Source organism: Juglans regia, chromosome 11 (genome assembly GCF_001411555.2).
Source record: "Juglans regia cultivar Chandler chromosome 11, Walnut 2.0, whole genome shotgun sequence".
NCBI lineage: Eukaryota > Viridiplantae > Streptophyta > Magnoliopsida > Fagales > Juglandaceae > Juglans > Juglans regia.
Genome location: NC_049911.1, coordinates 32,468,039 through 32,482,860, shown reverse-complemented (window position 1 = coordinate 32,482,860; position 14,822 = coordinate 32,468,039).

Here is a 14,822-nt window from a genome sequence, read left to right as displayed (position 1 = left end):
TGTTGACCGACCAAGCTAATTCACCACATCCTCTAATGTGGAGATAGCTAGCTAGCTCCAACTATCTATATTATAGCTTTTTTCCCGCATAGTACTCCACAGCTAGCTAGTTGCTCTCCATGCATTAATATCTTCGATCCTTTGTTCATGTTTTTGTTTTGTTTATTCTAATTTGACTGTCTTTACACAACAAGGTGGTTGAATTTGTTTAAATTAAATTCAGAGATTAAAGTGACAACCAACCTAGCTAAAAAAATAGTGTCAAAACACCCCCTCTAGGATCATTTAATAACATAATTGTTCTTAAGTATTCTTAAATATTTATAAATTTTATTTCTAAACATCACTCAAAGAAAAAATACTTTTCAATTTCAAATTTTCAAATTTTTCATATAATCAATATAATTTTTTAAAATTTTAAAACAAAAATTATATTCAAACAATTTTTTTAACTTTATAATATTCTTAATCAACTTTTTATCTCTCATTTTTCAAAATCTAATAAAACACCTTAATTCAAACTATTTTACTAATATTGTTAGAATATAGAAAATCATATAAAGAAATTATAATTAAAATCTCTAGAAGCCAAACAAAGAGCTTCATCTGTAAATAAGCAGTTAAGTTAGTTAAGTTTATTACAGATATACTCGGGTAAATGAAGTGTATAAATAAACCCTTTGTACAGTCTTTTATCTTCATAAAAGTAATGAGAATTATTCAAGTCTCCATTCATACAATCCTTTGTTTTCAAACTTTACATGTTATAGAAATTTACAAATATTCACATATATTATAAGATATTCTTAATATCCAAACGAACTCTAAAGAAAAATTATATTTATAAGTTGGTGTACTAGATAACACACCTAATGGGCATAACTAATTTATAAGAAAAATTTTAAAATATAAATCTTATAAATCAAATATTATCATTTAAGTGATGTACACTACATGTAGGCTCGAGAATATAATAACCCAGACTGCCTCGTTTGTTTTTACATATAAAATGAGATAAAATAAGATGAGTTGAGATAAAAGTTAAAAGTTGAATAAAATATTGTTAAAATGAATTTTTTAATATTATTTTTGTTTTGGAATTTGAAAAAGTTGAATTTTTTATTTTGTTTTATATGAAAATTTGAAAGAGTTATAATAATTAGATGAGATGAGATGAAATTTTTTATAAAAGTGAACTAGAGTAAGAGAATCAAGAAATTTCTTTCAATTAACAAATATAGCAACAAATTCTCTTCTTGGTGAACAATACTAACTTCTCAATAAACTAACAAGAGAAATAGAAGACAATACTAACTTCTCAATAACCAATCATAAGTGATTGAAAATGGACCCTCTTAATTTCCGCAAACGTTGAATAGTACTTGCTCAATGGCTGTTCCCATGGCTCCCCATCCATCTGCATATATGCATCTTTCCACTCTTCACCTCTAACTTCCAATCGAATAGCTGCAGCCTAATACCAGATAAAACTTCATAAGTGCCAATATTCGACTAACAGAGCTCAACCATCATCCTTTATCACAATGGCAAAACCAAGATTAATTTTATCACAGTATTTATCATTTCCATTTAGTACTAAAGCTCCAATTTGGACTAAGCAATTAGGATTTACTTTGCCAATCCAAGTATATAACGATTTGAAACATAAGGCCAGGCATGCAGTCAAGACTCAAACCCTAACCTTGAGTTTCACATATAGGGAGAATATTATCACTTAATAATATTACATAGCGTTTTGCTGTCCTAAGTATTAAGAAGAACTCAACTATAAGATATGATACTCGGTCAGCAAAATCTGAAAGCACCCTGATAATTAAGGAGAAAAGGTGAAGAAATACAAAATTGGGAGGGCTGCCATCTCAGCAGCTCCACTCCAACTATTTACAGAAAATGTCAAGGTACATATCCCATGAATAATCATATTGTTCAAATTATTGTGTCATTGCCACATGCCAATGCTGTAAACACCCTGACCGTTGCTGGATTCATAAATTAACAATAGCATTTGATGGTCAGAGATGTGTTTGGCAGAGATGAGTTCAACCATGACGAATGATGCATGCCATCCTTGCTTTAGACCAAATATTTCAAGTAGACCATCATCTGCATGGGCCTCAACAAAGCCTCTCTAAAAGTAAGCCGAAAACAAGATCTAGGTAAGCATTGACTCTAGGAAGCATCACACACTGACAAACATGCTTTCACCATGGAATTGTCGCTATGGCATTCGACAATAGACATTCTTAATTGCAAATACATAGCAACAAAAACCAAGCTACAGAGAAAGAAAAGAAAATTTTTTTGATGTAATAAAATTTCATTAAAAAGGCGTGAAAGATTCAAAACCCAAGAGCACACCTCATTTGTTTTCAGAACTCCTTTTAACTCATCTCATATTATTTAATTATTACAATTTTTTCAAATTTTTATACAAAAATTAAAATAAATAAACAATTCAACTTTTTAAATCTCAAAACAAAAATAATATTAAAAATATATATTCTAATAATATTTTATTCAACTTTTAACTTTAATCTTAATTCATTTCATTTCATTTCATCTCATTTAGAAAAATAAACGAGTCCGAACCATTCTCAAAAGTTATATATGGTTTCTTTGCCTCCAGACACACTAGATGAGGCCAGTAGAAACCATTTTTCACACTGCTGCAATTTGTGGGCTGCTACCTACCCCTCCCCAAGAGTTCAATATTATTTATTGTGCGCATGACCAAGCCAAACCAACCTGACTAAAAAAGTCACTCCACAAAACAGCCAACTTCCAATTGAATAAAAGATAATCCATTGGCTCCCCACTCCTCTTTCACATGCAACACCGCTCAACCACAACAGTCTTTTCCTCATATTGTTCATGGTGAGAATTTTTCCTAAAGATGCTATCCAAACAGAGAACACAGCTTTCAGAGGGACCTTAGTCCACCAAATTTTCTTCCAAGGAAATGGGTTGTTACCGTGAGGAATAAATACATTACAGAAAGAATGGCACTGACCATCCTCTTTTGAAAAGGGCTTAAAGAATCTTCTCTTCACCTCTTTGTCTCAAACTAGTGGAATACAACACATCAAAGAATGCAGTAAATGCATCAACACGGGTAAAAAATTATATATGTGACAATTTTGAATAATATATATGTCAGTATAATGAGGCCAATTAAATTGTCATCTATTTTCAATAAAGTCGGTCTTCCAGAAGGAAGTCTTTTTCATGCAGTCACGACTCACATGAATACGATCAAGTCTTTTTTTTTTTGAACTAATTAAATGTTTGGTAAGAAATAACTAATATAGAAATTTAGTCTAACTATTTTTGTCACATAAAAGAGATCTGAGGAAATGATCAAAGAAAATCCAAGCAATCCCACTACATCAGGGAGAAAATTCAGTGCCATGAGCTCGTCTATGTTGAGGAATAATCCCACATTGGCTGTGGACAAGGTCTTGGGCATGTTTATAAGCAATGAGCAATCCTCTCTTATATAACCGGTTTTATGAGATGAGTTAGGCCCATGAATTTCATCATGGTATCAGAGCCTGCCACAGGACAAATGTGGGCCCACACTACTTACCCCGTGACAAGGACCAGAAAAAATACTGGCCTGCACGTGAGGGAGGGTGTTGAGGAATAATCCCACATTGGCTGTGGACAAGGTCTTGGGCATGTTTATAAGCAATGAGCAATCCTCTCTTATATAACCGGTTTTATGAGATGAGTTAGGCCCATGAATTTCATCAATCTAGTCATATTTAGAAATACGACAAAATTCAGGGAGAAAATTTTCCGCGAAGTGTACATCAGTGTAAACTCGCTTTGGCAATTACAAGAAAAGTTCTACAATAACTTTTTAATTCTAGAATCTGATGACATGAAATGAATATGAGAAAGAGAAGTGATGCAAAGACAAAGTGATTATATAAAACTAAACTTACAAAGTGATATGATTTTATATAATATATTAAATCTATTTTACGATAAAAATAATTTTATAATTTGACGTAATACATGATTAAGTGGCATTAATATGTAAAGTTATTTTGTATTTAAAGTATTTCTCTATGGAAGAAATCATTTCTAGGTGGGAGTCGTGGGACTCATTTTCCTGGTTTTTACTGGAGGTAGAAACAAGAAGGCTAGGTGCACGAAATTTAAGCAAAAGTAAGAAGCATGCCAGTGCATGCATGTCTTCGTCTAGTCAAATATTGCAATTCAATATTCCCGTGGAGTCTTCATTTACTATAGTTGTTGTCATTGTTGCTGTTCTTTAAACAACTTTCTTAAGCATTAGATGATCAGGTAAATTTAGTTAAAGTTAAATTTTAGCCAAACCAATAAGGATGCTCTAATTAAGTGGCCAGTTGACAGGTTGAATGACATGACAAAACCTTACAAAATATAAGATTCAACTTTCTTTTTGGAATTCAATGAAAAAAATTATTACTATAATAATGCTATCGGTAGATTCGGTACAACAAAGTCTAAAGCTTGAATTTCTATGATCATTGTCATTTATAAATCCATTTTTATGACTGTACGCGTTTAAATATCACAATATTATAAATGGAAATTAAATAGTATCGATGGCTTTTTGTTACGTACTCTATTTAGGCAACAGAAATATACACATGATCAAGATATCCAGCAGCAGATCAGGGTCCCAAAATTAGCAGCATCACACAGAGTACACCAACCAAAACCAACTAGCAACACCTATATATGGACCAAGCACCTAGCTAGCTAATCGAGTACATACATATCAAGATCTTTTCAAGTTTTTATCTAAATTTGAAGATCGGAAAAAACATAGATCTAGTACTCAGCAAGCTTTCTTTTTAGACCATGTAATGCACTTCATATATACGTTATGATCACTCAATAAAGATGGAAAGAAATACTACTAGAACTACACAAACAAATTAAAGGCTATTGTGATTCTATAAAAATAAACTCATAAATTAATGTGATTTGATGTAATACGTTCAATTGTAAATTTATTTTTATTGTAATATAGATTTAACGTATTACACAAGATTAGTTTGTGTTGTTATTTTTTAAATCTGTTTATAATTATAGCACTTCTCATATTTAATATATATATATATATATTTATATACGTTATGGAGTGCTCTAGGGATCGAGCATCCTCTTAATTTTTTATTCGTCTATTATTAAAGATGATTAAGTGGTCTGTTGGTCTTTCATCCATAGCTAGTCTGGTCAAACATGGTTCGGTATTGCCTTGGAAACTTCATTTTTTTTATTTGTTTTTAAAAAACAACCCCATAAAATATTCTTGACAACAATGAGGTGTAAGAGTTTGATTAAACTCTATGTCCCACATATCCATATTCTAATGGATTTAAGATAGTTCAATTATTATCTCTTAAGTGATTAGTTATAGTGGGATATAAGTACAACTCTATTTTTAATCATAATAGGACACAAAGTCCTTAAATTTTTTGATGATCGGAAGGTTATAAATAGTATTGAGGGGTTAAAGGTTCTCACCTACAACATTACATACTATAATTCTTATGGATCGAGTAAAATACTATTTAGTTTGGTTTGATTTGGTTTAATTTTTATCTTTAAAAAATGATAAATAGATATTACTTTTCATTATAATTTATACAATAATATTTTTAAAAGAGAGATATTTTAATAAAATATTTTATTAAAATATTCTTATTTTATAATATATATTTTTATTTTATAATATATATTATAAAATGTATTGTAAAATGTGATGGTATCGTTACTCTTTCTCTTTGCCTACTCTGCCGCCACCTCACTACTACTGCGCCGTCCATCCACGATTCGGACGCTGCCAGCTTCCTTCTCAACCAAAGCTCACAGTAAGTCTTGTACGTACAGTTGTGTAAAATCATCCGATCGAACCCCACTCCATGGATCAATATTATTCCACATCCAACAGATTAATTAGGAGGTTGATTCACAAACCTTTCATCATTTCATTCTCTTCCATTTTTATTACTTTATTCTCACTAGTGCAACGCGCACACATACATACATATATATATATATATATATATATGCAGATAGTTGATAATGTATCTTTAATGATGTACATGATGACATGCATGTGTTGATCGAGATGGATGAAAAATAATCTCAACACTTGGAACTTTGTTGACCGACCAAGCTAATTCATCACATCACTCTAATGTGGAGGAGATAGCTAGCTAGCTAGCTCCAACTATCTATATTATAGCTTTTTCCCGTATATTACTCCACAGCTAGCTACCTAGCTACCTAGCTAGTTGCTGATCTCCATGCATTAATATCTTCGATCCTTCGTTGTTTTTGTTTTGTTTATTCTAATATGACTGTTTTTACACAACAAGCTGGTTGAATTTGTTTAAATTGAAATTCAGAGATTAAAGTGACAACCAACCTAAAAAAATAGTGTTAAAACATCCCTCCACAAGGTAGACATCCCTCATACAAAGGGAACATTTGATAACACAATTGTTTTATTCTTAAATATTTACAAATATTTTCTTTCCAAACATCACTAAAAAAAAATACTTTTTAATTTCAATTTTTTAATTTTCATATAATCATTAAGTTTTTCCAAACTTTCAAACAAAAAAAAAAAAATACAACCTTTTCAAATTTCAAAACAAAAATTATATTAAATAATTTTTTTATTTTATAATATTCTTAATCAACTTTTTATCTCTCATTTCTCAAAATCTAATAAAACATCTTAATTCAAACTATTTCACTACTATTCACAAATATTATGAGATATTCTTAATATCCAAACGAGCTCTAAAAAAAAATTATATTTATAAGCCGGTGTACTGTGGATAACGTACCTAATAGACATAATTTGATTTGGAAGTATAATTTTAAAATTTAAATCTTATAAATCAAATTTTAGTATTTAAATATAAATAATTTACTTTACACATTGATTTGGAAATATAATAACTCAGACTAAAAGAACCAAGAAATTTTCTTCCAATTCACACATATAGCAACAATTAATTAGAGAGAGAGAGTCCAGACATTTAAAATTATAAGATTGTTAGTTGCGATGCAAGAGTGATGTGGCCGCACAATATATATATATATATATATATATATATATATATGTATTTTTTTTTTTTAGGCAAGTTTAGTATTTTATAGATAAGCTAAAGAATTACAGGATATAAATTTTAGTGGGATAGAAGTCCTCGACAAACATTCCAAAATCAACAAATACATTACATAAAGAGAGAGAGAGAGAGGGGGGGGGGGATTTGGTAAGGGTGGGCAGCGGGGGCATGCAGGGGCGGGGGGCAGATTGACCCCTGCGGGGCCCCGCCCTGCACTCCTCCCATTTTTAATATAAAAATTTATAATTTATAATATTTATATAAATAGTTTATATAAATATATTGTATATAAATATATACAATTTGTTAAAAACTTGAATTTAACTTCAAGTTAATGCTGTTAAGTCCCACATTGCTTAACTATCACTATTGTATTGCATTGGTATCCTATATAATAGTTGGCCTAAGAGGTCAAGATAATCCAAAATATAACTCTAATGAGTTTGTATTTTTTTAATGTATAAATTTCAATTTATACTTTAAATTATATTATAATTTGAGTCTAAAAATATTTTTAAACTAAAAATTTTTTTTTTAGATAATGGGTTGAGTAGTGGGGAGCGGGGTGCGGTTTCTACCCCACCGGTAGCGGGGCGGGAGATGAGAGTCAATTCTCATCCATGTCCCACTAAAGGATACCACTTGAAGTGGCCGCGCAATATATATATCGACGTAAACTAGTTTTTATATAATCTTCTATAAAGTATTGAGATGCAAATTATAACTATAACGGACGAAGAACGCTCTAATTAGATAGAGGAATAATTCATATTTAAATTAAGAAATTAACCACTCAGCTTATAATATTCCTCGTAATGATCCTCACAAGCATGCATTTACTTTTTTTTTTTGTTTTTGTAAAGCAACCCTCCCATGAATGAAGAAGTCCACTAGGAACCAGGACTTTCGGCCGGATGGGCTTTAAGGCCCGAGGCCCATTAAAATCATATAGGTAGTTCATAACACAGAGGCTCAGGGGTTTACGTATCAAGGGTCAAGGGCAAACTTTGAAATCTCATTTAACAGTGGCATTAAACTGAAACTTAAAAACAAACACAACTTATATAATGAAGAGAAACAGAGGCTCAGGGGAGTGGCGTGCGATACAGGGCCGAAACTCACTGAGGGGCAGACTGAGGTGATGGCAGCTCTGGGGTGGTTGGAAGTGGCCGGCGACGTGACTAGGTTCCTAGGCAGGGTGGTGCGATGCCGTGAGAGAAGAGAGAGAGAGGAATTGTAAAACTGAAGAACTTTAGATGGCGGTGGGCTTATCGGAAGGGAGTGGGTGCGACAGAAAAAGGATGGCCGGAAAACTTTGTGTCGTCGGAGAGGTGGTTTGGCGTCTCTTGCAGTGGCTACAGTGGAGGAGAGGTGACTGCTCTGTTTCGGACGTGGAAAGCAGAGGTTCACCCAGATGAGTCCGTGAAGAGGGTGGCGCACAGTGAGGCTTATTGTGTTTGGGGGGCTCTTGGCCTTGCACGGTGGTTGAGAGTGGGGGAAGGGCTCACGGTGTGGAGGAGTTCAGCAGTGGGGTGACTCACGGTGAGACTCATTGACTTCGAGTTTTTCTCTTCTCGTAGAAGGGATAAGTGTAATTTATAAATGTAGATGATTGAGAAAATAAAAGGAAACCTAAAGGAGTAGAGACGTGCATGTGCATGGGAGTTGAGACGTGCGAAGTGGAGAAATTGATCATCAACAGAGTCGGTTTCCACTAGAATACTAACAACTAATACTAAGAGGCATACGGGTTTGGAGGTTTATAGTATTTATTTCAGAGGCTAAAATCAAGAGATGGGGTTCGATGGAGATAGGAAAAAATTAAGATTTGAATTCAAACCAAAACTCTAGAGGGACGTAAAATCTGATATAATAATAATATGTATAGTTATATGAAAAAAATACATAGAACTTATCTTATGGCCTAAACTTAGGATCGGGTTGTTACAAGAATCCATCTCAATTTTAACTCTCAGACAACCCAACCCATTAAGATGTCTAAGACCATGTAAAAGCCCCATCAACTCTGCATAATTATTAGAATGATGACCAGTTGAAACAGCAAAAACACTCAGCATTTCACCTCTATCATTTCAAATTACCCCTTCCCCCCGGCACCTAATGCACCCTGATTTCCAAGAGAACAGCCATCCACATTGAGTTTCGCCCAACCCTCTTTCGGACGGCACCATTGAATTGTTTTGACAGTTAACTCTCTTGCAGAAACAAACGGCAAATTCAAGCCACGTAAAATCGCCTCATCGTGTCGACTAAAATAATTAACATCCTTCAATTTAATCGCAACCCATGATACCTAGAATTTAATAGAGGACCAAACCTGTTGAACTGATTCCTCTACACCCTCTATTTTCGCCTTGCACCTTTGGCCCCATATCCTCCATGTTATAATAGACGGCAAGATGCCCAGCAGTTGCCCATATTTGGATGATTTCCGAGCACGTTGTTGCCAACTTTCAACCCTTTCTACCCAGTTTCTACCTTCCATACATGGCACGCCAATACTTTGAGAAGCTATGCGCCATATTTGCTCTGCAAACTCTCCGCACGCAGAGACAATATCAAAATCTTCATAAGCACGAGCTCTACAACAATCACAACGAGACACTAACGGAATACCAACCCATCTAATCCAATCATCCAGCAGTAAACATACATGCATTGCCTTCCACATGGTTACTGAAATTTTTTTGGAAGAGCTGTGTGCCACACCCATTTCGACCATGGACAATTCGGGCCTTTTGTTCATATACAATTCCAAGCACTACGAGTCAAAAATTTTCCATCTGAATTCGGTAGCCATATAAGCAAATTAGTTCCATCTTTTGTCCTTCTCAACTGCTATATCATCTCCTTTGTTTTTTCACACCCCACAAGCTGAATGAATAGGTCCACATTCCATGACCTGCCAGACTTGCACTCCTCCAATTTCAGATTTGGCAATTCCATGACCTATTAATCACAAAGAGGTGCATCACCAAACCATCGATCTTGCCAAAAAAACACTTTACCATCTCGCACTTTCCACTTTGAATTTGCATGCACTCGAGGAAGCTGCTTCAAGATCATTTGCGAGAAGTTTGTACCTTTATGAGGATTGATCACAGTAATATATTTATTCCTAACATATTTAGTGAGAAAAAATTTAGACCATAGAGAAGAACCATTCAATATGTTCCAAGCCAATTTCATGTGTAATGAACTCTACACTTCATGCAAATCATGCAACCCTAAACCCCCTTCTGAGATCGGTATACAAAGGTCTATCCAAGCACACCATTTTTTCTTAGGTTTGCCATCTTTCACTCCCCTAAAAAAGGTGCTCATAAGCCTTGAAATTTTCTCCATAACAAACTTAGGTGTCTTCAAGATAGAAAGAGAGTGGACTAGAATGCTTTGCAGCACATGTTTTAATAGCAATACCCAAGCCCTACTGGAAAGAATTCTTGCCTGCCAACCTCAATCCGCATCCAAATTTTATTAATCAAAACTTCAAAATGAGAAGTCAACAACATGCCAGAAACAATAAGCACCCCCAAGTAGATAAAAGGGAAAGACCTTCCATGAAACCAGTGTTATGAAGCAATAAACGCCGTCGAGTATTGAGATATGTTTGGAAAAGAAAATTGAAGACTTTCTTTTATTCACCACTTGACCAAACCAACTTTCATATTCTTTTAGCACCTTCATAATAGAACTTATAGACCTCTTACCCCCATTCGAAAATGAAACCACATCATCCACATATAGCATGTGTGAAACAATCGGGGTACCTCTTGGATGATAAAACGGAATAATCTTACCCAACTCCACATGTTTCTTAATCATTCTAGTAAGTATTTCTTCCACTAAAATAAATAGATACGGTGAAATGGGATCCCCTTGCCTCAATCATCTTCCGCCTTTAAAGAAACCTTTAGGGATACCATTCATAACCACTGAGAACCATGAAGATGGAATGCATTGCCTAATAAGAGAGCAAAAAAATTCCAAGAAGCCAAACGCTCACAAAATCTTCAAAAGAAATCCTCAATCAACACTATCAGTCTATCATACACATTCGCCATGTCAATCTTTATAACTACATTCCCACCAAAATTAGGCTTGTTAATGGTATGTATCAGCTCTTGGGTCAAGCTTATGTTTTCAAAAATGCTTCGACTTGGAATGAAGGCACCTTGTTCCAGATATATTATTTTTGTTAACAACAAAGAAAGTCTATTAACCAAAATTTTAGAACACACCTTGTAAAACACCGTGCATAAACTGATCGGCCGATATTTATCAAAACTAGTCGGATTCTCTACTTTCGGAATAAGAACAAGAAACGTAGCATTAAAAAATCTTGGAAGGGCCATACCTCAAAAAAATTATGTCACTGCCTCAACAACATCCTCTCCCACAATATGCCAGCAAGACCGATAGAAACCCGATCCAAAGCCGTCAAGGCCTGGACTACTATCAACCATAATGGAATCAAGAGCATCAAAGACTTCCTACGAGCTTCGCGTTCGGCTCAGCATCTCATTATCCTCCTGAGTCAGCACCTCTTGCACCAAATCATGAATATTTGGTTCCACTCGCCTAACGCTAGCTTTCAAGAAAGAAGTGAAATACCTTATGGCCCCATCATGAATTTGCTTAGGTGAAGAAAGAGTGGAACCATCATCTAGGCTCATTTCCTTTACTACTTTCTGGTTTCGACGACTACCTACATAGAAGAATGCACTGCTTCCTTCTCCTTTTTGTATCCAACCTTGCTTCGCTTGTTGTGCTAGGCGTTGTTGTTCCCTCTCCATCCACACAAAAAGTTCAATTTGAGAAGTATTTAAGTCCAATTCCACCTTCTCCGAGTACTGGACTTGAAGACTCTACTCCAGCTTTTAATACGAGTTCTAGAATAGTAATACTAGTCTCGGTCCGGCCAAACACCTATATATTCCATATTTTAAGAGCCCATTTTAAGCTTTTAAGTTTCACTACAAGGTTATATAGCCTTGAGCCCAACGTTGCAACATTCCAAGCTTGTGAAACACAAAAGAAAAATGTCACATGGGACACCCACATTTGTTGAAATTTGAAAGAAATGTACCCATAAAGTTCCACCTCCCTTTCCAACATTATCTGCATCGAAGAATGATCAGAAGATATACGCAACAAGTATTTCAAGTGAGCCTCCAGAAATACGTCAAGAGCTGCAATATTAAGAAAACACCAATCTAAACGTGCCCAACTTCTAGCATGACCAGCATGCTCATTACACCAAGATAAAATTTGTCCACTTGCTTGCATATCAAACAGACCACAAGAACCACCCAATTGTTAAAATCTTCTGATCAGATTAAATAATATTGAAATCACCACTATCCATGGGCAGTTTTGCGGGTTTCCATCCAACAGAGAATTCCAAAGCCGCCGACGCTCAATATAAAAACATTTAGCATGCACAAAAGTAATAATAAATTCCTTCAAGTTCTCCTTTATTCAAACAGTCACAAACAGATAACCCATAGCCTCAATCGTAACATCCGCGTCCTGGGACCAGAAAATCCATAACTTGCCACCTAAATTACCATTAGAACAACAATTCTCGAATCTCAATCTATCTCGCCCAATGTTTTGAATACTGTACTGGTGATCGTTTTGGTCGAGGCATTGAAACAAGATATATCAATACCGATACCGTTTCGAAATAGTCTATATATGAATAAATTATATATATAAATTATATTCTAAAATAATAGTCTATATATGAATAAATTATATATAAATATATATATATAAATTATAAATAGTCTGGTCTGAATTGGGGGGTCAAAAAATGAGATTGCAGTTTGAAGAAATGAAAAAAAAATAGAGAAAAAAGTAAAGGCCGAAATTCTAATTGGTACGAAACTATACCCTTCTCTGTACCGGCTATGCCACAAAAAGGGTATATTTTGGCCTTACCGGCCGATACAGTACGAAATTCAAAACTTTAATCTCTCCACAGGAAATTTCTGGACTTACATATCATAGGTTCAACAATAGCAAACACTCTCAAACTCAACTTCTCAATCAACTTTTTTAGACGCCTACGCGAAGTACCAAGACCTCGAGTGTTCCAGAATAGAAAAGGAATCTTCATAGATTAAGCTTAACGGGCCTGCTTATGATCGGAGATGATCCCCTTAACTTCAATCCTCTTTCCTTCACTTTATTTTCTTGAGAAACCTCATAATAAGATATTACAAGCTTTCCTTTAGCTAAATGAACCAGTTTATCTGTCGTTTCAGAGTCGGAACATACGAGAGGATCTAAAACCTCTCTTTCATTAAATTTCACTCCCTCATTTGTCAAGAATACATCCATTGTACCCTGATTTTGTTCCTAATCGGCCAACATTGCGATAGAATTTCTTTCTATCTCCTCATCTTGCAAACTAGATGCAATGTTAGTGCTGTTGTCATCTTCCAAACTAAAAATTTCATCAGAACACCCCTTTAAACATTGATATGAAGTACCATAGTTTTTCATCCCCACAACAACCATCTCCATTCCCTCCCGCACCAGCAACTCCATTCCCCCCGGTACCTCCTCTCTTAGTGCAACTTCCTCAACTGAAGAACTTGGAATAAGGCTTTTCTCTTCCCTATTATGGATAGTAACCGGTTCCTAATGCTCTATCTCTTTCTTTGGTAAATTCAAAATTTCCTTAGGAGCCTCCTCACCAACTCTACTTCTCATCCCTTCATGGACCTTGATTATAACTCTACTTCTCATCCCTTCATGGACCTTGATTATAGGATGTTCCTCACTTTTTTTCTCTTGAATAACAGGGTGATCAATTTCCTTCTCTTTCCGAACCCATCTCTGCTCTGCTTTGCCCTTATCTTTCCTTTCCTGTTGGTTCATCTCCTGTTTTTTACCTTCCCACTTGCACGTCTTAAGGTTATGCCCTTGTACATGACATCTCTCATACAATATGCCGGAAGAGCTTCAAATTCTATAACTTGATAGAAACTCTGAGGAGTCCTTGGCATACCGATCCAGAACGCCTTCAATGGTTCCTTTGTGACATCCATCTCCACACAGACTCTTGCACCATCAGTATGTGTTGCACAACATGTAGCATTGTCCCTCTTAAGGAAACGACCAATTGATGCAGTGATACTACGCAAGAAAGATTCATGATAAAAGTTCGGAGGCAAACCCGGCAAATTGATCCAAACCGGGACACGCACTGGCTCTTGATCTTCTTGGAATTCTGTTGTCCAATGAAAACTTCTATACTAGATCCCATCAATCTCACAATGTTCTCTAGCAAATGCCTTGACAAAATCTTCTTCAGACATCAATCGAACAAACACGTTGCGCGGCCTGCTCATCGCAGAAACAATAGGTTGTTTTAACAACTGCCATCGTGATCGTATAAACAAACGGATGCAATCCAACGAAGGCCTTTTACATAAAAACTTCAAGACCAAAGAAAATTGGAAGGGCAAAACAGAATAATCTACTTCATCCTTAGAAAACACCACACAAACCTCCCCCTCCACTATTTTATGAGGCCGAAAAGGCACCGCAACCTTAGGAAGAGATTGCGGAGAACCAAGAACCATATCCGCAAAGGTTCTCAGACGAGGGATGGCTGCTGAAATG